This window comes from Cololabis saira, unplaced genomic scaffold (assembly GCF_033807715.1).
Source record: "Cololabis saira isolate AMF1-May2022 unplaced genomic scaffold, fColSai1.1 scf048, whole genome shotgun sequence".
NCBI classification, from domain to species: Eukaryota; Metazoa; Chordata; class Actinopteri; order Beloniformes; family Belonidae; genus Cololabis; species Cololabis saira.
Genome location: NW_026906212.1, coordinates 232,501 through 259,049, shown reverse-complemented (window position 1 = coordinate 259,049; position 26,549 = coordinate 232,501). Strand labels below are relative to the sequence as shown.

General features: G+C 52.0%; 21 non-coding genes across 21 annotated transcripts; all 21 read right to left on the bottom strand.

Annotated features, from left to right (window-relative positions):
- Positions 1–154: 154 nt before the first annotated feature.
- trnav-aac (transfer RNA valine (anticodon AAC)) lies at positions 155–227 on the bottom strand. Its single transcript has one exon. It is a non-coding gene; the product is annotated as a tRNA-Val (tRNA).
- Positions 228–955: 728 nt separating this feature from the next.
- Positions 956–1,027, bottom strand: trnam-cau (transfer RNA methionine (anticodon CAU)). The gene has a single exon. It is a non-coding gene; the product is annotated as a tRNA-Met (tRNA).
- A 1,972-nt stretch (positions 1,028–2,999) lies between these two features.
- Positions 3,000–3,072, bottom strand: trnav-aac (transfer RNA valine (anticodon AAC)). Its single transcript has one exon. It is a non-coding gene; the product is annotated as a tRNA-Val (tRNA).
- A 712-nt stretch (positions 3,073–3,784) lies between these two features.
- trnav-cac (transfer RNA valine (anticodon CAC)) lies at positions 3,785–3,856 on the bottom strand. Its single transcript has one exon. It is a non-coding gene; the product is annotated as a tRNA-Val (tRNA).
- Positions 3,857–5,737: 1,881 nt separating this feature from the next.
- trnav-aac (transfer RNA valine (anticodon AAC)) lies at positions 5,738–5,810 on the bottom strand. The gene has a single exon. It is a non-coding gene; the product is annotated as a tRNA-Val (tRNA).
- A 256-nt stretch (positions 5,811–6,066) lies between these two features.
- trnas-aga (transfer RNA serine (anticodon AGA)) lies at positions 6,067–6,148 on the bottom strand. The gene has a single exon. It is a non-coding gene; the product is annotated as a tRNA-Ser (tRNA).
- Positions 6,149–6,449: 301 nt separating this feature from the next.
- On the bottom strand, positions 6,450–6,521 carry trnam-cau (transfer RNA methionine (anticodon CAU)). Its single transcript has one exon. It is a non-coding gene; the product is annotated as a tRNA-Met (tRNA).
- A 1,835-nt stretch (positions 6,522–8,356) lies between these two features.
- On the bottom strand, positions 8,357–8,429 carry trnav-aac (transfer RNA valine (anticodon AAC)). The gene has a single exon. It is a non-coding gene; the product is annotated as a tRNA-Val (tRNA).
- A 720-nt stretch (positions 8,430–9,149) lies between these two features.
- On the bottom strand, positions 9,150–9,221 carry trnam-cau (transfer RNA methionine (anticodon CAU)). Its single transcript has one exon. It is a non-coding gene; the product is annotated as a tRNA-Met (tRNA).
- A 1,972-nt stretch (positions 9,222–11,193) lies between these two features.
- trnav-aac (transfer RNA valine (anticodon AAC)) lies at positions 11,194–11,266 on the bottom strand. The gene has a single exon. It is a non-coding gene; the product is annotated as a tRNA-Val (tRNA).
- Positions 11,267–11,918: 652 nt separating this feature from the next.
- Positions 11,919–11,990, bottom strand: trnam-cau (transfer RNA methionine (anticodon CAU)). Its single transcript has one exon. It is a non-coding gene; the product is annotated as a tRNA-Met (tRNA).
- A 1,973-nt stretch (positions 11,991–13,963) lies between these two features.
- On the bottom strand, positions 13,964–14,036 carry trnav-aac (transfer RNA valine (anticodon AAC)). The gene has a single exon. It is a non-coding gene; the product is annotated as a tRNA-Val (tRNA).
- Positions 14,037–14,678: 642 nt separating this feature from the next.
- On the bottom strand, positions 14,679–14,750 carry trnam-cau (transfer RNA methionine (anticodon CAU)). The gene has a single exon. It is a non-coding gene; the product is annotated as a tRNA-Met (tRNA).
- Positions 14,751–16,723: 1,973 nt separating this feature from the next.
- trnav-aac (transfer RNA valine (anticodon AAC)) lies at positions 16,724–16,796 on the bottom strand. Its single transcript has one exon. It is a non-coding gene; the product is annotated as a tRNA-Val (tRNA).
- Positions 16,797–17,052: 256 nt separating this feature from the next.
- trnas-aga (transfer RNA serine (anticodon AGA)) lies at positions 17,053–17,134 on the bottom strand. Its single transcript has one exon. It is a non-coding gene; the product is annotated as a tRNA-Ser (tRNA).
- Positions 17,135–19,387: 2,253 nt separating this feature from the next.
- Positions 19,388–19,460, bottom strand: trnav-aac (transfer RNA valine (anticodon AAC)). Its single transcript has one exon. It is a non-coding gene; the product is annotated as a tRNA-Val (tRNA).
- A 256-nt stretch (positions 19,461–19,716) lies between these two features.
- trnas-aga (transfer RNA serine (anticodon AGA)) lies at positions 19,717–19,798 on the bottom strand. The gene has a single exon. It is a non-coding gene; the product is annotated as a tRNA-Ser (tRNA).
- A 316-nt stretch (positions 19,799–20,114) lies between these two features.
- On the bottom strand, positions 20,115–20,186 carry trnam-cau (transfer RNA methionine (anticodon CAU)). Its single transcript has one exon. It is a non-coding gene; the product is annotated as a tRNA-Met (tRNA).
- A 1,769-nt stretch (positions 20,187–21,955) lies between these two features.
- On the bottom strand, positions 21,956–22,028 carry trnav-aac (transfer RNA valine (anticodon AAC)). Its single transcript has one exon. It is a non-coding gene; the product is annotated as a tRNA-Val (tRNA).
- A 2,571-nt stretch (positions 22,029–24,599) lies between these two features.
- On the bottom strand, positions 24,600–24,672 carry trnav-aac (transfer RNA valine (anticodon AAC)). The gene has a single exon. It is a non-coding gene; the product is annotated as a tRNA-Val (tRNA).
- A 256-nt stretch (positions 24,673–24,928) lies between these two features.
- On the bottom strand, positions 24,929–25,010 carry trnas-aga (transfer RNA serine (anticodon AGA)). The gene has a single exon. It is a non-coding gene; the product is annotated as a tRNA-Ser (tRNA).
- Positions 25,011–26,549: the final 1,539 nt, after the last annotated feature.

Genomic DNA, 26,549 nt, shown 5'->3' with positions numbered 1-26,549 from the left:
ATGACTGGCTTTTAATCAGTTGTGGAACTGCAACGAAATTCATTTCTGCATAAGACCCAATGCGAGAAAGAGATGGTCCACCTTCCTGTGCCGAGCACCAAGAAGAGGATTAGAGGGGTTTTCCAAGTCCAAATAATATTATTGCAGTAATACATGTTTCCGCCCAGTTTCGAACAGGGGACCTTTCGCGTGTTAGGCGAACGTGATAACCACTACACTACGGAAACTTGCATGCTTTGAAAATGGCGGGCGTAACGAAAAAAAAATCCTATCTTCAAATCATTCATGTTAGAAATAAATGTGTGATTTCATATAAGTTGTCCTGGTGCGGTAAAATTAAAAATCATCCATCGGTATTACCATGCTGGGTAGAAAATACAAAATGTACCACAAGGGAAGCCAACTGATTACTTTTGAAAGACAGTACTGGATATGATTAATAACTGCAAATTAGGCAGTCGTCTTGCACATTCAAACATTACTCGTTGTTGGCAGGATTCGAACCTGCGCGGGGAATCCCCAATGGATTTCTAGTCCATCGCCTTAACCACTCGGCCACAAAAACCTGTCAGCTGTGTGTATGTGTGTGTGTGTGTGTGTGTGTGTGTGTGTGTGTGTGTGTGTGTGTGTGTGTGTGTGTGTGTGTGTGTGTGTGTGTGTGTGTGTGTGTGTGTGTGTGTGTGTGTGTGTGTGTGTGTGTGTGTGTGTGTGAATCTTCAGAAATAGACAATTTAGAGTCTTTATTTTAAAATGGTTGGTTTTACTTTATTTTAAAATGGTTGGTTTTACTTTATTAGGTTGAGACATATTTTCATCCTCATTTTGATTAAATGCATTTTCATCAACAGTCAGTGCAGTATGTTCATAGATCATACATCCACTTTCTTGTTTCCAAAAAGCTCTGGATAGATTTCAGTTAATCTCTCACATCTCATGTATGAGAGGATCTCTTAAGTAGCAGAGGATGGTTTCGATCCATCGACCTCTGGGTTATGGGCCCAGCACGCTTCCGCTGCGCCACCCTGCTGTATAACCAGGATGTGACTCCGCCACACAGTGGGGGTGAGGGGGGTAGGGACTTAAAAGCGGGTCCCCTGGTTCGGACGGTGAGCCGGGTCTCTGGGTGGCTCCAGGTGAGCCGGGTTGTTGAGGTTGTTGAGGTTGTTGAGTTGTTGTTGGGGTCTGGTGGTGGAAGCTCCTGAGGTGTGGTGGTGATGCTGCTGGGGTCTGGTGGTGCAGCTAGTGGGGTCTGGTGGTGGAAGCTCCTGGGGTCTGGTGATGGAAGCTCCTGGGGTCAGGTGATGGAAGCTCCTTGGGTCTGGTGATGGAAATTCCTGGGGTCTGGTGGTGGAAGCTCCTGGGGTCTGGTGGTGATGCTGTTGGGGTCTGGTGGAGGAGCTAGTGGTGTCTGGTGGTGGAAGCTCCTGCGGTGTGGTGGTGATGCTGCTGTCGTCTGGTGGTGGAGCTAGTGGTGTCTGGTGGTGGAAGCTCCTGGGGTCAAAGTCCAGAGTGCTAACCATTACACCATGGAACCCTGTTCAGCTTTTATTGTGTTTTTATTGTGGTCCTGAAACCAGAACATGAGTAAAAAACAATATGCGCTTGAGCATCTGACAGAGTGCTGTCCATGGTGCTAGGAGCGTCTGGGTGTTTATGGTACCAGGGCCCTGGTCCTCCAGGCCCAAGGGCTGGCTCTTTCACTCCAGTGGCCGGTCGGTGGGGGGCTTAAAAGCGGGTCCCCGGGTTCGGACGGTGAGCCGGGTCTTTGGGTGGCTCCAGGTGAGCCGGGTTTTTGAGGTTGTTGAGTTGTTGTTAGGGTTTGGTGGTGGAAGCTCCTGAGGTGTGGTGGTGATGCTGCTGGGGTCTGGTGGTGCAGCTAGAGGGGTCTGGTGGTGGAAGCTCCTGGGGTCTGGTGATGGAAGCTCCTGGGGTGTGGTGGTGGAAGCTCCTGGGTTCTGGTGGTGATGCTGCTGGGGTCTGGTGCTGATGCTGCTGGGGTCTGGTGGTGGAAGCTCCTGGGGTCTGGTGGTGGAAGCTCCTGAGGTCTGGTGGTGGAAGCTCCTGGGGTCTGGTGGTGGAAGCTCCTGGGGTCTGGTGGTGGAAGCTCCTGGGGTCTGGTGGTGGAAGCTCCTGGGGTCTGGTGCTGATGCTGCTGGGGTCCGGTGGTGGAGCTAGTGGGGTCTGGTGCTGATGCTGCTGGGGTCCGGTGGTGGAGCTAGTGGGGTCTGGTGTTGGAAGCTCCTGGGGTCTGGTGGTGGAGCTAGTAGGGTCTGGTGGTGGATGGGGTCTGGTGGTGATGCTGCTGGGGTCTGGTGGTGGAGCTAGTAGGGTCTGGTGGTGGATGGGGTCTGGTGGTGATGCTGCTGGGGTCTGGTGGTGGAGCTAGTGGGGTCTTGTGGTGGATGGGGTCTGGTGGTAATGCTGCTGGGGTCTGGTGGTGGAGCTAGTAGGGTCTGGTGGTGGATGGGGTCTGGTGGTAATGCTGCTGGGGTCTGGTGGTGGAGCTAGTGGGGTCTGGTGGTGATGCTGCTGGGGTCTGGTGGAAGCTCCTGAGGTCTGGTGGTGGAAGCTCCTGGGGTCTGGTGGTGGAAGCTCCTGGGGTCTGGTGGTGATGCTGCTGGGGTATGGTGGTGGAGCTAGTGGGGTCTGGTGTTGGAAGCTCCTGGGGTCTGGTGGTGGAGCTAGTGGGGTCTGGTGTTAATGCTGCTGGGGTTTGGTGGTGGAGCTAGTGACTTACATGTTTTGAAAAAGGCGGGCATGACGAAAAGATCCTGTAAAAAATCTCTGTAATATGTTTCTTTTTTTCCTGTAAAGTTGGACATTTGAAAGATTAGGTAAATGAGGAATGACTGGCTTTTAATCAGTTGTGGAACTGCAACGAAATTCATTTCTGCATAAGACCCAATGCGAGAAAGAGATGGTCGACCTTCCTGTGCCGAGCACCAAGAAGAGGATTAGAGGGGTTTTCCAAGTCCAAATAATATTATTGCAGTAATACATGTTTCCGCCCAGTTTCGAACAGGGGACCTTTCGCGTGTTAGGCGAACGTGATAACCACTACACTACGGAAACTTGCATGCTTTGAAAATGGCGGGCGTAACGAAAAAAAAATCCTATCTTCAAATCATTCATGTTAGAAATAAATGTGTGATTTCATATAAGTTGTCCTGGTGCGGTAAAATTAAAAATCATCCATCGGTATTACCATGCTGGGTAGAAAATACAAAATGTACCACAAGGGAAGCCAACTGATTACTTTTGAAAGACAGTACTGGATATGATTAATAACTGCAAATTAGGCAGTCGTCTTGCACATTCAAACATTACTCGTTGTTGGCAGGATTCGAACCTGCGCGGGGAATCCCCAATGGATTTCTAGTCCATCGCCTTAACCACTCGGCCACAAAAACCTGTCAGCTGTGTGTGTGTGTGTGTGTGTGTGTGTGTGTGTGTGTGTGTGTGTGTGTGTGTGTGTGTGTGTGTGTGTGTGTGTGTGTGTGTGTGTGTGTGTGTGTGTGTGTGTGTGTGTGTGTGTGTGTGAATCTTCAGAAATAGACAATTTAGAGTCTTTATTTTAAAATGGTTGGTTTTACTTCATTTTAAAATGGTTGGTTTTACTTTATTAGGTTGAGACATATTTTCATCCTCATTTTGATTAAATGCATTTTCATCAACAGTCAGTGCAGTATGTTCATAGATCATACATCCACTTTCTTGTTTCCAAAAAGCTCTGGATAGATTTCAGTTAATCTCTCACATCTCATGTATGAGAGGATCTCTTAAGTAGCAGAGGATGGTTTCGATCCATCGTCCTCTGGGTTGTGGGCCCAGCACGCTTCCGCTGCGCCACTCTGCTGTATAACCAGGTTGTGACTCCGCCACACAGTGGGGGGGAGGGGGGGAGGGGACTTAAAAGCGGGTCCCCTGGTTCGGACGGTGAGCCGGGTCTCTGGGTGGCTCCAGGTGAGCCGGGTTGTTGAGGTTGTTGAGTTGTTGTCAGGGTCTGGTGGTGGAAGCTCCTGAGGTGTGGTGGTGATGCTGCTGGGGTCTGATGGTGCAGCTAGTGGGGTCTGGTGGTGGAAGCTCCTGGGGTCTGGTGATGGAAGCTCCTGGGGTCAGGTGATGGAAGCTCCTTAGGTCTGGTGATGGAAATTCCTGGGGTCTGGTGGTGGAAGCTCCTGGGGTCTGGTGGTGATGCTGCTGGGGTCTGGTGGTGATGCTGCTGGGGTCTGGTGGTGGAGCTAGTGGTGTCTGGTGGTGGAAGCTCCTGAGGTGTGGTGGTGATGCTGCTGTCGTCTGGTGGTGGAGCTAGTGGTGTCTGGTGGTGGAAGCTCCTGGGGTCAAAGTCCAGAGTGCTAACCATTACACCATGGAACCCTGTTCAGCTTTTATTGTGTTTTTATTGTGGTCCTGAAACCAGAACATGAGTAAAAAACAATATGCGCTTGACCATCTGACAGAGTGCTGTCCATGGTGCTAGGAGCGTCTGGGTGTTTATGGTACCAGGGCCCTGGTCCTCCAGGCCCAAGGGCTGGCTCTTTCACTCCAGTGGCCGGTCGGTGGGGGGCTTAAAAGCGGGTCCCCGGGTTCGGACGGTGAGCCGGGTCTTTGGGTGGCTCCAGGTGAGCCGGGTTTTTGAGGTTGTTGAGTTGTTGTTAGGGTTTGGTGGTGGAAGCTCCTGAGGTGTGGTGGTGATGCTGCTAGGGTCTGGTGGTGCAGCTAGAGGGGTCTGGTGGTGGAAGCTCCTGGGGTCTGGTGATGGAAGCTCCTGGGGTGTGGTGGTGGAAGCTCCTGGGTTCTGGTGGTGATGCTGCTGGGGTCTGGTGCTGATGCTGCTGGGGTCTGGTGGTGGAAGCTCCTGGGGTCTGGTGGTGGAAGCTCCTGAGGTCTGGTGGTGGAAGCTCCTGGGGTCTGGTGGTGGAAGCTCCTGGGGTCTGGTGGTGGAAGCTCCTGGGGTCTGGTGGTGGAAGCTCCTGGGGTCTGGTGCTGATGCTGCTGGGGTCCGGTGGTGGAGCTAGTGGGGTCTGGTGTTGGAAGCTCCTGGGGTCTGGTGGTGGAGCTAGTAGGGTCTGGTGGTGGATGGTGTCTGGTGGTGATGCTGCTGGGGTCTGGTGGTGGAGCTAGTGGGGTCTTGTGGTGGATGGGGTCTGGTGGTAATGCTGCTGGGGTCTGGTGGTGGAGCTAGTAGGGTCTGGTGGTGGATGGGGTCTGGTGGTAATGCTGCTGGGGTCTGGTGGTGGAGCTAGTGGGGTCTGGTGGTGATGCTGCTGGGGTCTGGTGGAAGCTCCTGGGGTCTGGTGGTGGAAGCTCCTGAGGTCTGGTGGTGGAAGCTCCTGGGGTCTGGTGGTGATGCTGCTGGGGTATGGTGGTGGAGCTAGTGGGGTCTGGTGTTGGAAGCTCCTGGGGTCTGGTGGTGGAGCTAGTGGGGTCTGGTGTTAATGCTGCTGGGGTTTGGTGGTGGAGCTAGTGACTTACATGTTTTGAAAAAGGCGGGCATGACGAAAAGATCCTGTAAAAAATCTCTGTAATATGTTTCTTTTTTTCCTGTAAAGTTGGACATTTGAAAGATTAGGTAAATGGGGAATGACTGGCTTTTAATCAGTTGTGGAACTGCAACGAAATTCATTTCTGCATAAGACCCAATGCGAGAAAGAGATGGTCGACCTTCCTGTGCCGAGCACCAAGAAGAGGATTAGAGGGGTTTTCCAAGTCCAAATAATATTATTGCAGTAATACATGTTTCCGCCCAGTTTCGAACAGGGGACCTTTCGCGTGTTAGGCGAACGTGATAACCACTACACTACGAAAACTTGCATGCTTTGAAAATGGCGGGCGTAACGAAAAAAAAATCCTATCTTCAAATCATTCATGTTAGAAATAAATGTGTGATTTCATATAAGTTGTCCTGGTGCGGTAAAATTAAAAATCATCCATCGGTATTACCATGCTGGGTAGAAAATACAAAATGTACCACAAGGGAAGCCAACTGATTACTTTTGAAAGACAGTACTGGATATGATTAATAACTGCAAATTAGGCAGTCGTCTTGCACATTCAAACATTACTCGTTGTTGGCAGGATTCGAACCTGCGCGGGGAATCCCCAATGGATTTCTAGTCCATCGCCTTAACCACTCGGCCACAACAACCTGTCAGCTGTGTGTATGTGTGTGTGTGTGTGTGTGAATCTTCAGAAATAGACAATTTAGAGTCTTTATTTTAAAATGGTTGGTTTTACTTTATTTTAAAATGGTTGGTTTTACTTTATTAGGTTGAGACATATTTTCATCCTCATTTTGATTAAATGCATTTTCATCAACAGTCAGCATCAACAGTCAGCATCAACAGCCAGTATGTTCATAGTTCATACATCCACTTTCTTGTTTCCAAAAAGCTCTGGATAGATTTCAGTTAAGCTCTCACATCTCATGTATGAGAGGATCTCTTAAGTAGCAGAGGATGGTTTCGATCCATCGACCTCTGGGTTATGGGCCCAGCACGCTTCCGCTGCGCCACTCTGCTGTATAACCAGGATGTGACTCCGCCACACAGTGGGGGGGAGGGGGGTAGGGGACTTAAAAGCGGGTCCCCTGGTTCGGACGGTGAGCCGGGTCTCTGGGTGGCTCCAGGTGAGCCGGGTTGTTGAGGTTGTTGAGTTGTTGTTGGGGTCTGGTGGTGGAAGCTCCTGAGGTGTGGTGGTGATGCTGCTGGGGTCTGGTGGTGCAGCTAGTGGGGTCTGGTGGTGAAAGCTCCTGGGGTCTGGTGATGGAAGCTCCTGGGGTCAGGTGATGGAAGCTCCTTGGGTCTGGTGATGGAAATTCCTGGGGTCTGGTGGTGGAAGCTCCTGGGGTCTGGTGGTGATGCTGCTGGGGTCTGGTGGTGATGCTGCTGGGGTCTGGTGGTGGAGCTAGTGGTGTCTGGTGGTGGAAGCTCCTGAGGTGTGGTGGTGATGCTGCTGTCGTCTGGTGGTGGAGCTAGTGGTGTCTGGTGGTGGAAGCTCCTGGGGTCAAAGTCCAGAGTGCTAACCATTACACCATGGAACCCTGTTCAGCTTTTATTGTGTTTTTATTGTGGTCCTGAAACCAGAACATGAGTAAAAAACAATATGCGCTTGAGCATCTGACAGAGTGCTGTCCATGGTGCTAGGAGCGTCTGGGTGTTTATGGTACCAGGGCCCTGGTCCTCCAGGCCCAAGGGCTGGCTCTTTCACTCCAGTGGCCGGTCGGTGGGGGGCTTAAAAGCGGGTCCCCGGGTTCGGACGGTGAGCCGGGTCTTTGGGTGGCTCCAGGTGAGCCGGGTTTTTGAGGTTGTTGAGTTGTTGTTAGGGTTTGGTGGTGGAAGCTCCTGAGGTGTGGTGGTGATGCTGCTGGGGTCTGGTGGTGCAGCTAGAGGGGTCTGGTGGTGGAAGCTCCTGGGGTCTGGTGATGGAAGCTCCTGGGGTGTGGTGGTGGAATCTCCTGGGTTCTGGTGGTGATGCTGCTGGGGTCTGGTGCTGATGCTGCTGGGGTCTGGTGGTGGAAGCTCCTGGGGTCTGGTGGTGGAAGCTCCTGGGGTCTGGTGGTGGAAGCTCCTGGGGTCTGGTGCTGATGCTGCTGGGGTCCGGTGGTGGAGCTAGTGGGGTCTGGTGGTGGAAGCTCCTGGGGTCTGGTGGTGGAGCTAGTAGGGTCTGGTGGTGGATGGGGTCTGGTGGTGATGCTGCTGGGGTCTGGTGGTGGAGCTAGTGGGGTCTTGTGGTGGATGGGGTCTGGTGGTAATGCTGCTGGGGTCTGGTGGTGGAGCTAGTAGGGTCTGGTGGTGGATGGGGTCTGGTGGTAATGCTGCTGGGGTCTGGTGGTGGAGCTAGTGGGGTCTGGTGGTGATGCTGCTGGGGTCTGGTGGAAGCTCCTGGGGTCTGGTGGTGGAAGCTCCTGAGGTCTGGTGGTGGAAGCTCCTGGGGTCTGGTGGTGGAAGCTCCTGGGGTCTGGTGGTGATGCTGCTGGGGTATGGTGGTGGAGCTAGTGGGGTCTGGTGTTGGAAGCTCCTGGGGTCTGGTGGTGGAGCTAGTGGGGTCTGGTGTTAATGCTGCTGGGGTTTGGTGGTGGAGCTAGTGACTTACATGTTTTGAAAAAGGCGGGCAAGACGAAAAGATCCTGTAAAAAATCTCTGTAATATGTTTCTTTTTTTCCTGTAAAGTTGGACATTTGAAAGATTAGGTAAATGAGGAATGACTGGCTTTTAATCAGTTGTGGAACTGCAACGAAATTCATTTCTGCATAAGACCCAATGCGAGAAAGAGATGGTCCACCTTCCTGTGCCGAGCACCAAGAAGAGGATTAGAGGGGTTTTCCAAGTCCAAATAATATTATTGCAGTAATACATGTTTCCGCCCAGTTTCGAACAGGGGACCTTTCGCGTGTTAGGCGAACGTGATAACCACTACACTACGGAAACTTGCATGCTTTGAAAATGGCGGGCGTAACGAAAAAAAAATCCTATCTTCAAATCATTCATGTTAGAAATAAATGTGTGATTTCATATAAGTTGTCCTGGTGCGGTAAAATTAAAAATCATCCATCGGTATTACCATGCTGGGTAGAAAATACAAAATGTACCACAAGGGAAGCCAACTGATTACTTTTGAAAGACAGTACTGGATATGATTAATAACTGCAAATTAGGCAGTCGTCTTGCACATTCAAACATTACTCGTTGTTGGCAGGATTCGAACCTGCGCGGGGAATCCCCAATGGATTTCTAGTCCATCGCCTTAACCACTCGGCCACAAAAACCTGTCAGCTGTGTGTATGTGTGTGTGTGTGTGTGTGTGTGTGTGTGTGTGTGTGTGTGTGTGTGTGTGTGTGTGTGTGTGTGTGTGTGTGTGTGTGTGTGTGTGTGTGTGTGTGTGTGTGTGTGTGTGTGTGTGTGTGAATCTTCAGAAATAGACAATTTAGAGTCTTTATTTTAAAATGGTTGGTTTTACTTTATTTTAAAATGGTTGGTTTTACTTTATTAGGTTGAGACATATTTTCATCCTCATTTTGATTAAATGCATTTTCATCAACAGTCAGTGCAGTATGTTCATAGATCATACATCCACTTTCTTGTTTCCAAAAAGCTCTGGATAGATTTCAGTTAATCTCTCACATCTCATGTATGAGAGGATCTCTTAAGTAGCAGAGGATGGTTTCGATCCATCGACCTCTGGGTTATGGGCCCAGCACGCTTCCGCTGCGCCACCCTGCTGTATAACCAGGATGTGACTCCGCCACACAGTGGGGGTGAGGGGGGTAGGGACTTAAAAGCGGGTCCCCTGGTTCGGACGGTGAGCCGGGTCTCTGGGTGGCTCCAGGTGAGCCGGGTTGTTGAGGTTGTTGAGGTTGTTGAGTTGTTGTTGGGGTCTGGTGGTGGAAGCTCCTGAGGTGTGGTGGTGATGCTGCTGGGGTCTGGTGGTGCAGCTAGTGGGGTCTGGTGGTGGAAGCTCCTGGGGTCTGGTGATGGAAGCTCCTGGGGTCAGGTGATGGAAGCTCCTTGGGTCTGGTGATGGAAATTCCTGGGGTCTGGTGGTGGAAGCTCCTGGGGTCTGGTGGTGATGCTGTTGGGGTCTGGTGGAGGAGCTAGTGGTGTCTGGTGGTGGAAGCTCCTGCGGTGTGGTGGTGATGCTGCTGTCGTCTGGTGGTGGAGCTAGTGGTGTCTGGTGGTGGAAGCTCCTGGGGTCAAAGTCCAGAGTGCTAACCATTACACCATGGAACCCTGTTCAGCTTTTATTGTGTTTTTATTGTGGTCCTGAAACCAGAACATGAGTAAAAAACAATATGCGCTTGAGCATCTGACAGAGTGCTGTCCATGGTGCTAGGAGCGTCTGGGTGTTTATGGTACCAGGGCCCTGGTCCTCCAGGCCCAAGGGCTGGCTCTTTCACTCCAGTGGCCGGTCGGTGGGGGGCTTAAAAGCGGGTCCCCGGGTTCGGACGGTGAGCCGGGTCTTTGGGTGGCTCCAGGTGAGCCGGGTTTTTGAGGTTGTTGAGTTGTTGTTAGGGTTTGGTGGTGGAAGCTCCTGAGGTGTGGTGGTGATGCTGCTGGGGTCTGGTGGTGCAGCTAGAGGGGTCTGGTGGTGGAAGCTCCTGGGGTCTGGTGATGGAAGCTCCTGGGGTGTGGTGGTGGAAGCTCCTGGGTTCTGGTGGTGATGCTGCTGGGGTCTGGTGCTGATGCTGCTGGGGTCTGGTGGTGGAAGCTCCTGGGGTCTGGTGGTGGAAGCTCCTGAGGTCTGGTGGTGGAAGCTCCTGGGGTCTGGTGGTGGAAGCTCCTGGGGTCTGGTGGTGGAAGCTCCTGGGGTCTGGTGGTGGAAGCTCCTGGGGTCTGGTGCTGATGCTGCTGGGGTCCGGTGGTGGAGCTAGTGGGGTCTGGTGCTGATGCTGCTGGGGTCCGGTGGTGGAGCTAGTGGGGTCTGGTGTTGGAAGCTCCTGGGGTCTGGTGGTGGAGCTAGTAGGGTCTGGTGGTGGATGGGGTCTGGTGGTGATGCTGCTGGGGTCTGGTGGTGGAGCTAGTAGGGTCTGGTGGTGGATGGGGTCTGGTGGTGATGCTGCTGGGGTCTGGTGGTGGAGCTAGTGGGGTCTTGTGGTGGATGGGGTCTGGTGGTAATGCTGCTGGGGTCTGGTGGTGGAGCTAGTAGGGTCTGGTGGTGGATGGGGTCTGGTGGTAATGCTGCTGGGGTCTGGTGGTGGAGCTAGTGGGGTCTGGTGGTGATGCTGCTGGGGTCTGGTGGAAGCTCCTGAGGTCTGGTGGTGGAAGCTCCTGGGGTCTGGTGGTGGAAGCTCCTGGGGTCTGGTGGTGATGCTGCTGGGGTATGGTGGTGGAGCTAGTGGGGTCTGGTGTTGGAAGCTCCTGGGGTCTGGTGGTGGAGCTAGTGGGGTCTGGTGTTAATGCTGCTGGGGTTTGGTGGTGGAGCTAGTGACTTACATGTTTTGAAAAAGGCGGGCATGACGAAAAGATCCTGTAAAAAATCTCTGTAATATGTTTCTTTTTTTCCTGTAAAGTTGGACATTTGAAAGATTAGGTAAATGAGGAATGACTGGCTTTTAATCAGTTGTGGAACTGCAACGAAATTCATTTCTGCATAAGACCCAATGCGAGAAAGAGATGGTCGACCTTCCTGTGCCGAGCACCAAGAAGAGGATTAGAGGGGTTTTCCAAGTCCAAATAATATTATTGCAGTAATACATGTTTCCGCCCAGTTTCGAACAGGGGACCTTTCGCGTGTTAGGCGAACGTGATAACCACTACACTACGGAAACTTGCATGCTTTGAAAATGGCGGGCGTAACGAAAAAAAAATCCTATCTTCAAATCATTCATGTTAGAAATAAATGTGTGATTTCATATAAGTTGTCCTGGTGCGGTAAAATTAAAAATCATCCATCGGTATTACCATGCTGGGTAGAAAATACAAAATGTACCACAAGGGAAGCCAACTGATTACTTTTGAAAGACAGTACTGGATATGATTAATAACTGCAAATTAGGCAGTCGTCTTGCACATTCAAACATTACTCATTGTTGGCAGGATTCCAACCTGCGCGGGGAATCCCCAATGGATTTCTAGTCCATCGCCTTAACCACTCGGCCACAACAACCTGTCAGCTGTGTGTATGTGTGTGTGTGTGTGTGTGTGTGTGTGTGTGTGTGTGTGTGTGTGTGTGTGTGAATCTTCAGAAATAGACAATTTAGAGTCTTTATTTTAAAATGGTTGGTTTTACTTCATTTTAAAATGGTTGGTTTTACTTTATTAGGTTGAGACATATTTTCATCCTCATTTTGATTAAATGCATTTTCATCAACAGTCAGTGCAGTATGTTCATAGATCATACATCCACTTTCTTGTTTCCAAAAAGCTCTGGATAGATTTCAGTTAATCTCTCACATCTCATGTATGAGAGGATCTCTTAAGTAGCAGAGGATGGTTTCGATCCATCGACCTCTGGGTTATGGGCCCAGCACGCTTCCGCTGCGCCACTCTGCTGTATAACCAGGATGTGACTCCGCCACACAGTGGGGGGGAGGGGGGGAGGGGACTTAAAAGCGGGTCCCCTGGTTCGGACGGTGAGCCGGGTCTCTGGGTGGCTCCAGGTGAGCCGGGTTGTTGAGGTTGTTGAGTTGTTGTCAGGGTCTGGTGGTGGAAGCTCCTGAGGTGTGGTGGTGATGCTGCTGGGGTCTGATGGTGCAGCTAGTGGGGTCTGGTGGTGGAAGCTCCTGGGGTCTGGTGATGGAAGCTCCTGGGGTCAGGTGATGGAAGCTCCTTGGGTCTGGTGATGGAAATTCCTGGGGTCTGGTGGTGGAAGCTCCTGGGGTCTGGTGGTGATGCTGCTGGGGTCTGGTGGTGATGCTGCTGGGGTCTGGTGGTGGAGCTAGTGGTGTCTGGTGGTGGAAGCTCCTGAGGTGTGGTGGTGATGCTGCTGTCGTCTGGTGGTGGAGCTAGTGGTGTCTGGTGGTGGAAGCTCCTGGGGTCAAAGTCCAGAGTGCTAACCATTACACCATGGAACCCTGTTCAGCTTTTATTGTGTTTTTATTGTGGTCCTGAAACCAGAACATGAGTAAAAAACAATATGCACTTGAGCATCTGACAGAGTGCTGTCCATGGTGCTAGGAGCGTCTGGGTGTTTATGGTACCAGGGCCCTGGTCCTCCAGGCCCAAGGGCTGGCTCTTTCACTCCAGTGGCCGGTCGGTGGGGGGCTTAAAAGCGGGTCCCCGGGTTCGGATGGTGAGCCGGGTCTTTGGGTGGCTCCAGGTGAGCCGGGTTTTTGAGGTTGTTGAGTTGTTGTTAGGGTTTGGTGGTGGAAGCTCCTGAGGTGTGGTGGTGATGCTCCTGGGGTCTGGTGGTGCAGCTAGAGGGGTCTGGTGGTGGAAGCTCCTGGGGTCTGGTGATGGAAGCTCCTGGGGTGTGGTGGTGGAAGCTCCTGGGTTCTGGTGGTGATGCTGCTGGGGTCTGGTGCTGATGCTGCTGGGGTCTGGTGGTGGAAGCTCCTGGGGTCTGGTGGTGGAAGCTCCTGAGGTCTGGTGGTGGAAGCTCCTGGGGTCTGGTGGTGGAAGCTCCTGGGGTCTGGTGGTGGAAGCTCCTGGGGTCTGGTGGTGGAAGCTCCTGAGGTCTGGTGGTGGAAGCTCCTGGGGTCTGGTGGTGGAAGCTCCTGGGGTCTGGTGGTGGAAGCTCCTGGGGTCTGGTGCTGATGCTGCTGGGGTCTGGTGGTGGAGCTAGTGGGGTCTGGTGTTGGAAGCTCCTGGGGTCTGGTGGTGGAGCTAGTAGGGTCTGGTGGTGGATGGGGTCTGGTGGTGATGCTGCTGGGGTCTGGTGGTGGAGCTAGTGGGGTCTTGTGGTGGATGGGGTCTGGTGGTAATGCTGCTGGGGTCTGGTGGTGGAGCTAGTAGGGTCTGGTGGTGGATGGGGTCTGGTGGTAATGCTGCTGGGGTCTGGTGGTGGAGCTAGTGGGGTCTGGTGGTGATGCTGCTGGGGTCTGGTGGAAGCTCCTGGGGTCTGGTGGTGGAAGCTCCTGAGGTCTGGTGGTGGAAGCTCCTGGGGTCTGGTGGTGGAAGCTCCTGGGGTCTGGTGGTGATGCTGCTGGGGTATGGTGGTGGAGCTAGTGGGGTCTGGTGTTGGAAGCTCCTGGGGTCTGGTGGTGGAGCTAGTGGGGTCTGGTGTTAATGCTGCTGGGGTTTGGTGGTGGAGCTAGTGACTTACATGTTTTGAAAAAGGCGGGCATGACGAAAAGATCCTGTAAAAAATCTCTGTAATATGTTTCTTTTTTTCCTGTAAAGTTGGACATTTGAAAGATTAGGTAAATGGGGAATGACTGGCTTTTAATCAGTTGTGGAACTGCAACGAAATTCATTTCTGCATAAGACCCAATGCGAGAAAGAGATGGTCGACCTTCCTGTGCCGAGCACCAAGAAGAGGATTAGAGGGGTTTTCCAAGTCCAAATAATATTATTGCAGTAATACATGTTTCCGCCCAGTTTCGAACAGGGGACCTTTCGCGTGTTAGGCGAACGTGATAACCACTACACTACGGAAACTTGCATGCTTTGAAAATGGCGGGCGTAACGAAAAAAAAATCCTATCTTCAAATCATTCATGTTAGAAATAAATGTGTGATTTCATATAAGTTGTCCTGGTGCGGTAAAATTAAAAATCATCCATCGGTATTACCATGCTGGGTAGAAAATACAAAATGTACCACAAGGGAAGCCAACTGATTACTTTTGAAAGACAGTACTGGATATGATTAATAACTGCAAATTAGGCTGTCGTCTTGCACATTCAAACATTACTCGTTGTTGGCAGGATTCGAACCTCCGCGGGGAATCCCCAATGGATTTCTAGTCCATCGCCTTAACCACTCGGCCACAACAACCTGTCAGCTGTGTGTATGTGTGTGTGTGTGTGTGTGTGTGTGTGTGTGTGTGTGTGTGTGAATCTTCAGAAATAGACAATTTAGAGTCTTTATTTTAAAATGGTTGGTTTTACTTTATTTTAAAATGGTTGCTTTTACTTTATTAGGTTGAGACATATTTTCATCCTCATTTTGATTAAATGCATTTTCATCAACAGTCAGTGCAGTATGTTCATAGATCATACATCCACTTTCTTGTTTCCAAAAAGCTCTGGATAGATTTCAGTTAATCTCTCACATCTCATGTATGAGAGGATCTCTTAAGTAGCAGAGGATGGTTTCGATCCATCGACCTCTGGGTTATGGGCCCAGCACGCTTCCGCTGCGCCACTCTGCTGTATAACCAGGATGTGACTCCGCCACACAGTGGGGGGGAGGGGGGGAGGGGACTTAAAAGCGGGTCCCCTGGTTCGGACGGTGAGCCGGGTCTCTGGGTGGCTCCAGGTGAGCCGGGTTGTTGAGGTTGTTGAGTTGTTGTCAGGGTCTGGTGGTGGAAGCTCCTGAGGTGTGGTGGTGATGCTGCTGGGGTCTGATGGTGCAGCTAGTGGGGTCTGGTGGTGGAAGCTCCTGGGGTCTGGTGATGGAAGCTCCTGGGGTCAGGTGATGGAAGCTCCTTGGGTCTGGTGATGGAAATTCCTGGGGTCTGGTGGTGGAAGCTCCTGGGGTCTGGTGGTGATGCTGCTGGGGTCTGGTGGTGATGCTGCTGGGGTCTGGTGGTGGAGCTAGTGGTGTCTGGTGGTGGAAGCTCCTGAGGTGTGGTGGTGATGCTGCTGTCGTCTGGTGGTGGAGCTAGTGGTGTCTGGTGGTGGAAGCTCCTGGGGTCAAAGTCCAGAGTGCTAACCATTACACCATGGAACCCTGTTCGGCTTTTATTGTGTTTTTATTGTGGTCCTGAAACCAGAACATGAGTAAAAAACAATATGCACTTGAGCATCTGACAGAGTGCTGTCCATGGTGCTAGGAGCGTCTGGGTGTTTATGGTACCAGGGCCCTGGTCCTCCAGGCCCAAGGGCTGGCTCTTTCACTCCAGTGGCCGGTCGGTGGGGGGCTTAAAAGCGGGTCCCCGGGTTCGGATGGTGAGCCGGGTCTTTGGGTGGCTCCAGGTGAGCCGGGTTTTTGAGGTTGTTGAGTTGTTGTTAGGGTTTGGTGGTGGAAGCTCCTGAGGTGTGGTGGTGATGCTCCTGGGGTCTGGTGGTGCAGCTAGAGGGGTCTGGTGGTGGAAGCTCCTGGGGTCTGGTGATGGAAGCTCCTGGGGTGTGGTGGTGGAAGCTCCTGGGTTCTGGTGGTGATGCTGCTGGGGTCTGGTGCTGATGCTGCTGGGGTCTGGTGGTGGAAGCTCCTGGGGTCTGGTGGTGGAAGCTCCTGAGGTCTGGTGGTGGAAGCTCCTGGGGTCTGGTGGTGGAAGCTCCTGGGGTCTGGTGGTGGAAGCTCCTGGGGTCTGGTGGTGGAAGCTTCTGAGGTCTGGTGGTGGAAGCTCCTGGGGTCTGGTGGTGGAAGCTCCTGGGGTCTGGTGGTGGAAGCTCCTGGGGTCTGGTGCTGATGCTGCTGGGGTCTGGTGGTGGAGCTAGTGGGGTCTGGTGTTGGAAGCTCCTGGGGTCTGGTGGTGGAGCTAGTAGGGTCTGGTGGTGGATGGGGTCTGGTGGTGATGCTGCTGGGGTCTGGTGGTGGAGCTAGTGGGGTCTTGTGGTGGATGGGGTCTGGTGGTAATGCTGCTGGGGTCTGGTGGTGGAGCTAGTAGGGTCTGGTGGTGGATGGGGTCTGGTGGTAATGCTGCTGGGGTCTGGTGGTGGAGCTAGTGGGGTCTGGTGGTGATGCTGCTGGGGTCTGGTGGAAGCTCCTGGGGTCTGGTGGTGGAAGCTCCTGAGGTCTGGTGGTGGAAGCTCCTGGGGTCTGGTGGTGGAAGCTCCTGGGGTCTGGTGGTGATGCTGCTGGGGTATGGTGGTGGAGCTAGTGGGGTCTGGTGTTGGAAGCTCCTGGGGTCTGGTGGTGGAGCTAGTGGGGTCTGGTGTTAATGCTGCTGGGGTTTGGTGGTGGAGCTAGTGACTTACATGTTTTGAAAAAGGCGGGCATGACGAAAAGATCCTGTAAAAAATCTCTGTAACATGTTTCTTTTTTTCCTGTAAAGTTGGACATTTGAAAGATTAGGTAAATGGGGAATGACTGGCTTTTAATCAGTTGTGGAACTGCAACGAAATTCATTTCTGCATAAGACCCAATGCGAGAAAGAGATGGTCGACCTTCCTGTGCCGAGCACCAAGAAGAGGATTAGAGGGGTTTTCCAAGTCCAAATAATATTATTGCAGTAATACATGTTTCCGCCCAGTTTCGAACAGGGGACCTTTCGCGTGTTAGGCGAACGTGATAACCACTACACTACGGAAACTTGCATGCTTTGAAAATGGCGGGCGTAACGAAAAAAAAATCCTATCTTCAAATCATTCATGTTAGAAATAAATGTGTGATTTCATATAAGTTGTCCTGGTGCGGTAAAATTAAAAATCATCCATCGGTATTACCATGCTGGGTAGAAAATACAAAATGTACCACAAGGGAAGCCAACTGATTACTTTTGAAAGACAGTACTGGATATGATTAATAACTGCAAATTAGGCTGTCGTCTTGCACATTCAAACATTACTCGTTGTTGGCAGGATTCGAACCTGCGCGGGGAATCCCCAATGGATTTCTAGTCCATCGCCTTAACCACTCGGCCACAACAACCTGTCAGCTGTGTGTATGTGTGTGTGTGTGTGTGTGTGTGTGTGTGTGTGTGTGTGAATCTTCAGAAATAGACAATTTAGAGTCTTTATTTTAAAATGGTTGGTTTTACTTTATTTTAAAATGGTTGGTTTTACTTTATTAGGTTGAGACATATTTTCATCCTCATTTTGATTAAATGCATTTTCATCAACAGTCAGTGCAGTATGTTCATAGATCATACATCCACTTTCTTGTTTCCAAAAAGCTCTGGATAGATTTCAGTTAATCTCTCACATCTCATGTATGAGAGGATCTCTTAAGTAGCAGAGGATGGTTTCAATCCATCGACCTCTGGGTTATGGGCCCAGCACGCTTCCGCTGCGCCACTCTGCTGTATAACCAGGATGTGACTCCGCCACACAGTGATGGGGAGGGGGGTAGGGGACTTAAAAGCGGGTCCCCTGGTTCGGACGGTGAGCCGGGTCTCTGGGTGGCTCCAGGTGAGCCGGGTTGTTGAGGTTGTTGAGTTGTTGTTGGGGTCTGGTGGTGGAAGCTCCTGAGGTGTGGTGGTGATGCTGCTGGGGTCTGGTGGTGCAGCTAGTGGGGTCTGGTGGTGGAAGCTCCTGGGGTCTGGTGATGGAAGCTCCTGGGGTCAGGTGATGGAAGCTCCTTGGGTCTGGTGATGGAAATTCCTGGGGTCTGGTGGTGGAAGCTCCTGGGGTCTGGTGGTGATGCTGCTGGGGTCTGGTGGTGATGCTGCTGGGGTCTGGTGGTGGAGCTAGTGGTGTCTGGTGGTGGAAGCTCCTGAGGTGTGGTGGTGATGCTGCTGTCGTCTGGTGGTGGAGCTAGTGGTGTCTGGTGGTGGAAGCTCCTGGGGTCAAAGTCCAGAGTGCTAACCATTACACCATGGAACCCTGTTCAGCTTTTATTGTGTTTTTATTGTGGTCCTGAAACCAGAACATGAGTAAAAAACAATATGCGCTTGACCATCTGACAGAGTGCTGTCCATGGTGCTAGGAGCGTCTGGGTGTTTATGGTACCAGGGCCCTGGTCCTCCAGGCCCAAGGGCTGGCTCTTTCACTCCAGTGGCCGGTCGGTGGGGGGCTTAAAAGCGGGTCCCCGGGTTCGGACGGTGAGCCGGGTCTTTGGGTGGCTCCAGGTGAGCCGGGTTTTTGAGGTTGTTGAGTTGTTGTTAGGGTTTGGTGGTGGAAGCTCCTGAGGTGTGGTGGTGATGCTGCTGGGGTCTGGTGGTGCAGCTAGAGGGGTCTGGTGGTGGAAGCTCCTGGGGTCTGGTGATGGAAGCTCCTGGGGTGTGGTGGTGGAAGCTCCTGGGTTCTGGTGGTGATGCTGCTGGGGTCTGGTGCTGATGCTGCTGGGGTCTGGTGGTGGAAGCTCCTGGGGTCTGGTGGTGGAAGCTCCTGAGGTCTGGTGGTGGAAGCTCCTGGGGTCTGGTGGTGGAAGCTCCTGGGGTCTGGTGGTGGAAGCTCCTGGGGTCTGGTGGTGGAAGCTCCTGGGGTCTGGTGCTGATGCTGCTGGGGTCCGGTGGTGGAGCTAGTGGGGTCTGATGTTGGAAGCTCCTGGGGTCTGGTGGTGGAGCTAGTAGGGTCTGGTGGTGGATGGTGTCTGGTGGTGATGCTGCTGGGGTCTGGTGGTGGAGCTAGTGGGGTCTTGTGGTGGATGGGGTCTGGTGGTAATGCTGCTGGGGTCTGTTGGTGGAGCTAGTAGGGTCTGGTGGTGGATGGGGTCTGGTGGTAATGCTGCTGGGGTCTGGTGGTGGAGCTAGTTGGGTCTGGTGGTGATGCTGCTGGGGTCTGGTGGAAGCTCCTGGGGTCTGGTGGTGGAAGCTCCTGAGGTCTGGTGGTGGAAGCTCCTGGGGTCTGGTGGTGATGCTGCTGGGGTATGGTGGTGGAGCTAGTGGGGTCTGGTGTTGGAAGCTCCTGGGGTCTGGTGGTGGAGCTAGTGGGGTCTGGTGTTAATGCTGCTGGGGTTTGGTGGTGGAGCTAGTGACTTACATGTTTTGAAAAAGGCGGGCATGACGAAAAGATCCTGTAAAAAATCTCTGTAATATGTTTCTTTTTTTCCTGTAAAGTTGGACATTTGAAAGATTAGGTAAATGGGGAATGACTGGCTTTTAATCAGTTGTGGAACTGCAACGAAATTCATTTCTGCATAAGACCCAATGCGAGAAAGAGATGGTCGACCTTCCTGTGCCGAGCACCAAGAAGAGGATTAGAGGGGTTTTCCAAGTCCAAATAATATTATTGCAGTAATACATGTTTCCGCCCAGTTTCGAACAGGGGACCTTTCGCGTGTTAGGCGAACGTGATAACCACTACACTACGAAAACTTGCATGCTTTGAAAATGGCGGGCGTAACGAAAAAAAAATCCTATCTTCAAATCATTCATGTTAGAAATAAATGTGTGATTTCATATAAGTTGTCCTGGTGCGGTAAAATTAAAAATCATCCATCGGTATTACCATGCTGGGTAGAAAATACAAAATGTACCACAAGGGAAGCCAACTGATTACTTTTGAAAGACAGTACTGGATATGATTAATAACTGCAAATTAGGCAGTCGTCTTGCACATTCAAACATTACTCGTTGTTGGCAGGATTCGAACCTGCGCGGGGAATCCCCAATGGATTTCTAGTCCATCGCCTTAACCACTCGGCCACAACAACCTGTCAGCTGTGTGTATGTGTGTGTGTGTGTGTGTGAATCTTCAGAAATAGACAATTTAGAGTCTTTATTTTAAAATGGTTGGTTTTACTTTATTTTAAAATGGTTGGTTTTACTTTATTAGGTTGAGACATATTTTCATCCTCATTTTGATTAAATGCATTTTCATCAACAGCATTTTCATCAACAGTCAGCATCAACAGTCAGCATCAACAGCCAGTATGTTCATAGTTCATACATCCACTTTCTTGTTTCCAAAAAGCTCTGGATAGATTTCAGTTAATCTCTCACATCTCATGTATGAGAGGATCTCTTAAGTAGCAGAGGATGGTTTCGATCCATCGACCTCTGGGTTATGGGCCCAGCACGCTTCCGCTGCGCCACTCTGCTGTATAACCAGGATGTGACTCCGCCACACAGTGGGGGGGAGGGGGGTAGGGGACTTAAAAGCGGGTCCCCTGGTTCGGACGGTGAGCCGGGTCTCTGGGTGGCTCCAGGTGAGCCGGGTTGTTGAGGTTGTTGAGTTGTTGTTGGGGTCTGGTGGTGGAAGCTCCTGAGGTGTGGTGGTGATGCTGCTGGGGTCTGGTGGTGCAGCTAGTGGGGTCTGGTGGTGGAAGCTCCTGGGGTCTGGTGATGGAAGCTCCTGGGGTCAGGTGATGGAAGCTCCTTGGGTCTGGTGATGGAAATTCCTGGGGTCTGGTGGTGGAAGCTCCTGGGGTCTGGTGGTGATGCTGCTGGGGTCTGGTGGTGATGCTGCTGGGGTCTGGTGGTGGAGCTAGTGGTGTCTGGTGGTGGAAGCTCCTGAGGTGTGGTGGTGATGCTGCTGTCGTCTGGTGGTGGAGCTAGTGGTGTCTGGTGGTGGAAGCTCCTGGGGTCAAAGTCCAGAGTGCTAACCATTACACCATGGAACCCTGTTCAGCTTTTATTGTGTTTTTATTGTGGTCCTGAAACCAGAACATGAGTAAAAAACAATATGCGCTTGAGCATCTGACAGAGTGCTGTCCATGGTGCTAGGAGCGTCTGGGTGTTTATGGTACCAGGGCCCTGGTCCTCCAGGCCCAAGGGCTGGCTCTTTCACTCCAGTGGCCGGTCGGTGGGGGGCTTAAAAGCGGGTCCCCGGGTTCGGACGGTGAGCCGGGTCTTTGGGTGGCTCCAGGTGAGCCGGGTTTTTGAGGTTGTTGAGTTGTTGTTAGGGTTTGGTGGTGGAAGCTCCTGAGGTGTGGTGGTGATGCTGCTGGGGTCTGGTGGTGCAGCTAGAGGGGTCTGGTGGTGGAAGCTCCTGGGGTCTGGTGATGGAAGCTCCTGGGGTGTGGTGGTGGAATCTCCTGGGTTCTGGTGGTGATGCTGCTGGGGTCTGGTGCTGATGCTGCTGGGGTCTGGTGGTGGAAGCTCCTGGGGTCTGGTGGTGGAAGCTCCTGGGGTCTGGTGGTGGAAGCTCCTGGGGTCTGGTGGTGGAAGCTCCTGGGGTCTGGTGCTGATGCTGCTGGGGTCCGGTGGTGGAGCTAGTGGGGTCTGGTGTTGGAAGCTCCTGGGGTCTGGTGGTGGAGCTAGTAGGGTCTGGTGGTGGATGGGGTCTGGTGGTGATGCTGCTGGGGTCTGGTGGTGGAGCTAGTGGGGTCTTGTGGTGGATGGGGTCTGGTGGTAATGCTGCTGGGGTCTGGTGGTGGAGCTAGTAGGGTCTGGTGGTGGATGGGGTCTGGTGGTAATGCTGCTGGGGTCTGGTGGTGGAGCTAGTGGGGTCTGGTGGTGATGCTGCTGGGGTCTGGTGGAAGCTCCTGGGGTCTGGTGGTGGAAGCTCCTGAGGTCTGGTGGTGGAAGCTCCTGGGGTCTGGTGGTGGAAGCTCCTGGGGTCTGGTGGTGATGCTGCTGGGGTATGGTGGTGGAGCTAGTGACTTACATGTTTTGAAAAAGGCGGGCATGACGAAAAGATCCTGTAAAAAATCTCTGTAATATGTTTCTTTTTTTCCTGTAAAGTTGGACATTTGAAAGATTAGGTAAATGAGGAATGACTGGCTTTTAATCAGTTGTGGAACTGCAACGAAATTCATTTCTGCATAAGACCCAATGCGAGAAAGAGATGGTCGACCTTCCTGTGCCGAGCACCAAGAAGAGGATTAGAGGGGTTTTCCAAGTCCAAATAATATTATTGCAGTAATACATGTTTCCGCCCAGTTTCGAACAGGGGACCTTTCGCGTGTTAGGCGAACGTGATAACCACTACACTACGGAAACTTGCATGCTTTGAAAATGGCGGGCGTAACGAAAAAAAAATCCTATCTTCAAATCATTCATGTTAGAAATAAATGTGTGATTTCATATAAGTTGTCCTGGTGCGGTAAAATTAAAAATCATCCATCGGTATTACCATGCTGGGTAGAAAATACAAAATGTACCACAAGGGAAGCCAACTGATTACTTTTGAAAGACAGTACTGGATATGATTATTAACTGCAAATTAGGCAGTCGTCTTGCACATTCAAACATTACTCGTTGTTGGCAGGATTCGAACCTGCGCGGGGAATCCCCAATGGATTTCTAGTCCATCGCCTTAACCACTCGGCCACAAAAACCTGTCAGCTGTGTGTATGTGTGTGTGTGTGTGTGTGTGTGTGTGTGTGTGTGTGTGTGTGAATCTTCAGAAATAGACAATTTAGAGTCTTTATTTTAAAATGGTTGGTTTTACTTTATTTTAAAATGGTTGGTTTTACTTTATTAGGTTGAGACATATTTTCATCCTCATTTTGATTAAATGCATTTTCATCAACAGTCAGTGCAGTATGTTCATAGATCATACATCCACTTTCTTGTTTCCAAAAAGCTCTGGATAGATTTCAGTTAATCTCTCACATCTCATGTATGAGAGGATCTCTTAAGTAGCAGAGGATGGTTTCGATCCATCGACCTCTGGGTTATGGGCCAGCACGCTTCCGCTGCGCCACTCTGCTGTATAACCAGGATGTGACTCCGCCACACAGTGATGGGGAGGGGGGTAGGGGACTTAAAAGCGGGTCCCCTGGTTCGGACGGTGAGCCGGGTCTCTGGGTGGCTCCAGGTGAGCCGGGTTGTTGAGGTTGTTGAGTTGTTGTTGGGGTCTGGTGGTGGAAGCTCCTGAGGTGTGGTGGTGATGCTGCTGGGGTCTGGTGGTGCAGCTAGTGGGGTCTGGTGGTGGAAGCTCCTGGGGTCTGGTGATGGAAGCTCCTGGGGTCAGGTGATGGAAGCTCCTTGGGTCTGGTGATGGAAATTCCTGGGGTCTGGTGGTGGAAGCTCCTGGGGTCTGGTGGTGATGCTGCTGGGGTCTGGTGGTGATGCTGCTGGGGTCTGGTGGTGGAGCTAGTGGTGTCTGGTGGTGGAAGCTCCTGAGGTGTGGTGGTGATGCTGCTGTCGTCTGGTGGTGGAGCTAGTGGTGTCTGGTGGTGGAAGCTCCTGGGGTCAAAGTCCAGAGTGCTAACCATTACACCATGGAACCCTGTTCAGCTTTTATTGTGTTTTTATTGTGGTCCTGAAACCAGAACATGAGTAAAAAACAATATGCGCTTGAGCATCTGACAGAGTGCTGTCCATGGTGCTAGGAGCGTCTGGGTGTTTATGGTACCAGGGCCCTGGTCCTCCAGGCCCAAGGGCTGGCTCTTTCACTCCAGTGGCCGGTCGGTGGGGGGCTTAAAAGCGGGTCCCCGGGTTCGGACGGTGAGCCGGGTCTTTGGGTGGCTCCAGGTGAGCCGGGTTTTTGAGGTTGTTGAGTTGTTGTTAGGGTTTGGTGGTGGAAGCTCCTGAGGTGTGGTGGTGATGCTGCTGGGGTCTGGTGGTGCAGCTAGAGGGGTCTGGTGGTGGAAGCTCCTGGGGTCTGGTGATGGAAGCTCCTGGGGTGTGGTGGTGGAAGCTCCTGGGTTCTGGTGGTGATGCTGCTGGGGTCTGGTGCTGATGCTGCTGGGGTCTGGTGGTGGAAGCTCCTGGGGTCTGGTGGTGGAAGCTCCTGGGGTCTGGTGGTGGAAGCTCCTGGGGTCTGGTGGTGGAAGCTCCTGGGGTCTGGTGGTGGAAGCTCCTGGGGTCTGGTGCTGATGCTGCTGGGGTCCGGTGGTGGAGCTAGTGGGGTCTGGTGTTGGAAGCTCCTGGGGTCTGGTGGTGGAGCTAGTAGGGTCTGGTGGTGGATGGTGTCTGGTGGTGATGCTGCTTGGGTCTGGTGGTGGAGCTAGTGGGGTCTTGTGGTGGATGGGGTCTGGTGGTAATGCTGCTGGGGTCTGGTGGTGGAGCTAGTAGGGTCTGGTGGTGGATGGGGTCTGGTGGTAATGCTGCTGGGGTCTGGTGGTGGAGCTAGTGGGGTCTGGTGGTGATGCTGCTGGGGTCTGGTGGAAGCTCCTGGGGTCTGGTGGTGGAAGCTCCTGAGGTCTGGTGGTGGAAGCTCCTGGGGTCTGGTGGTGATGCTGCTGGGGTATGGTGGTGGAGCTAGTGGGGTCTGGTGTTGGAAGCTCCTGGGGTCTGGTGGTGGAGCTAGTGGGGTCTGGTGTTAATGCTGCTGGGGTTTGGTGGTGGAGCTAGTGACTTACATGTTTTGAAAAAGGCGGGCATGACGAAAAGATCCTGTAAAAAATCTCTGTAATATGTTTCTTTTTTTCCTGTAAAGTTGGACATTTGAAAGATTAGGTAAATGGGGAATGACTGGCTTTTAATCAGTTGTGGAACTGCAACGAAATTCATTTCTGCATAAGACCCAATGCGAGAAAGAGATGGTCGACCTTCCTGTGCCGAGCACCAAGAAGAGGATTAGAGGGGTTTTCCAAGTCCAAATAATATTATTGCAGTAATACATGTTTCCGCCCAGTTTCGAACAGGGGACCTTTCGCGTGTTAGGCGAACGTGATAACCACTACACTACGAAAACTTGCATGCTTTGAAAATGGCGGGCGTAACGAAAAAAAAATCCTATCTTCAAATCATTCATGTTAGAAATAAATGTGTGATTTCATATAAGTTGTCCTGGTGCGGTAAAATTAAAAATCATCCATCGGTATTACCATGCTGGGTAGAAAATACAAAATGTACCACAAGGGAAGCCAACTGATTACTTTTGAAAGACAGTACTGGATATGATTAATAACTGCAAATTAGGCAGTCGTCTTGCACATTCAAACATTACTCGTTGTTGGCAGGATTCGAACCTGCGCAGGGAATCCCCAATGGATTTCTAGTCCATCGCCTTAACCACTCGGCCACAACAACCTGTCAGCTGTGTGTATGTGTGTGTGTGTGTGTGTGAATCTTCAGAAATAGACAATTTAGAGTCTTTATTTTAAAATGGTTGGTTTACTTTATTTTAAAATGGTTGGTTTTACTTTATTAGGTTGAGACATATTTTCATCCTCATTTTGATTAAATGCATTTTCATCAACAGCATTTTCATCAACAGTCAGCATCAACAGCCAGTATGTTCATAGTTCATAGATCATACATCCACTTTCTTGTTTCCAAAAAGCTCTGGATAGATTTCAGTTAATCTCTCACATCTCATGTATGAGAGGATCTCTTAAGTAGCAGAGGATGGTTTCGATCCATCGACCTCTGGGTTATGGGCCCAGCACGCTTCCGCTGCACCACTCTGCTGTATAACCAGGATGTGACTCCGCCACACAGTGGGGGAGAGGGGGGTAGGGACTTAAAAGCGGGTCCCCTGGTTCGGACGGTGAGCCGGGTCTCTGGGTGGCTCCAGGTGAGCCGGGTTGTTGAGGTTGTTGAGGTTGTTGAGTTGTTGTTGGGGTCTGGTGGTGGAAGCTCCTGAGGTGTGGTGGTGATGCTGCTGGGGTCTGGTGGTGCAGCTAGTGGGGTCTGGTGGTGGAAGCTCCTGGGGTCTGGTGATGGAAGCTCCTGGGGTCAGGTGATGGAAGCTCCTTGGGTCTGGTGATGGAAATTCCTGGGGTCTGGTGGTGGAAGCTCCTGGGGTCTGGTGGTGATGCTGTTGGGGTCTGGTGGAGGAGCTAGTGGTGTCTGGTGGTGGAAGCTCCTGCGGTGTGGTGGTGATGCTGCTGTCGTCTGGTGGTGGAGCTAGTGGTGTCTGGTGGTGGAAGCTCCTGAGGTGTGGTGGTGATGCTGCTGTCGTCTGGTGGTGGAGCTAGTGGTGTCTGGTGGTGGAAGCTCCTGGGGTCAAAGTCCAGAGTGCTAACCATTACACCATGGAACCCTGTTCAGCTTTTATTGTGTTTTTATTGTGGTCCTGAAACCAGAACATGAGTAAAAAACAATATGCGCTTGAGCATCTGACAGAGTGCTGTCCATGGTGCTAGGAGCGTCTGGGTGTTTATGGTACCAGGGCCCTGGTCCTCCAGGCCCAAGGGCTGGCTCTTTCACTCCAGTGGCCGGTCGGTGGGGGGCTTAAAAGCGGGTCCCCGGGTTCGGACGGTGAGCTGGGTCTTTGGGTGGCTCCAGGTGAGCCGGGTTTTTGAGGTTGTTGAGTTGTTGTTAGGGTTTGGTGGTGGAAGCTCCTGAGGTGTGGTGGTGATGCTGCTGGGGTCTGGTGGTGCAGCTAGAGGGGTCTGGTGGTGGAAGCTCCTGGGGTCTGGTGATGGAAGCTCCTGGGGTGTGGTGGTGGAATCTCCTGGGTTCTGGTGGTGATGCTGCTGGGGTCTGGTGCTGATGCTGCTGGGGTCTGGTGGTGGAAGCTCCTGGGGTCTGGTGGTGGAAGCTCCTGGGGTCTGGTGGTGGAAGCTCCTGGGGTCTGGTGGTGGAAGCTCCTGGGGTCTGGTGCTGATGCTGCTGGGGTCCGGT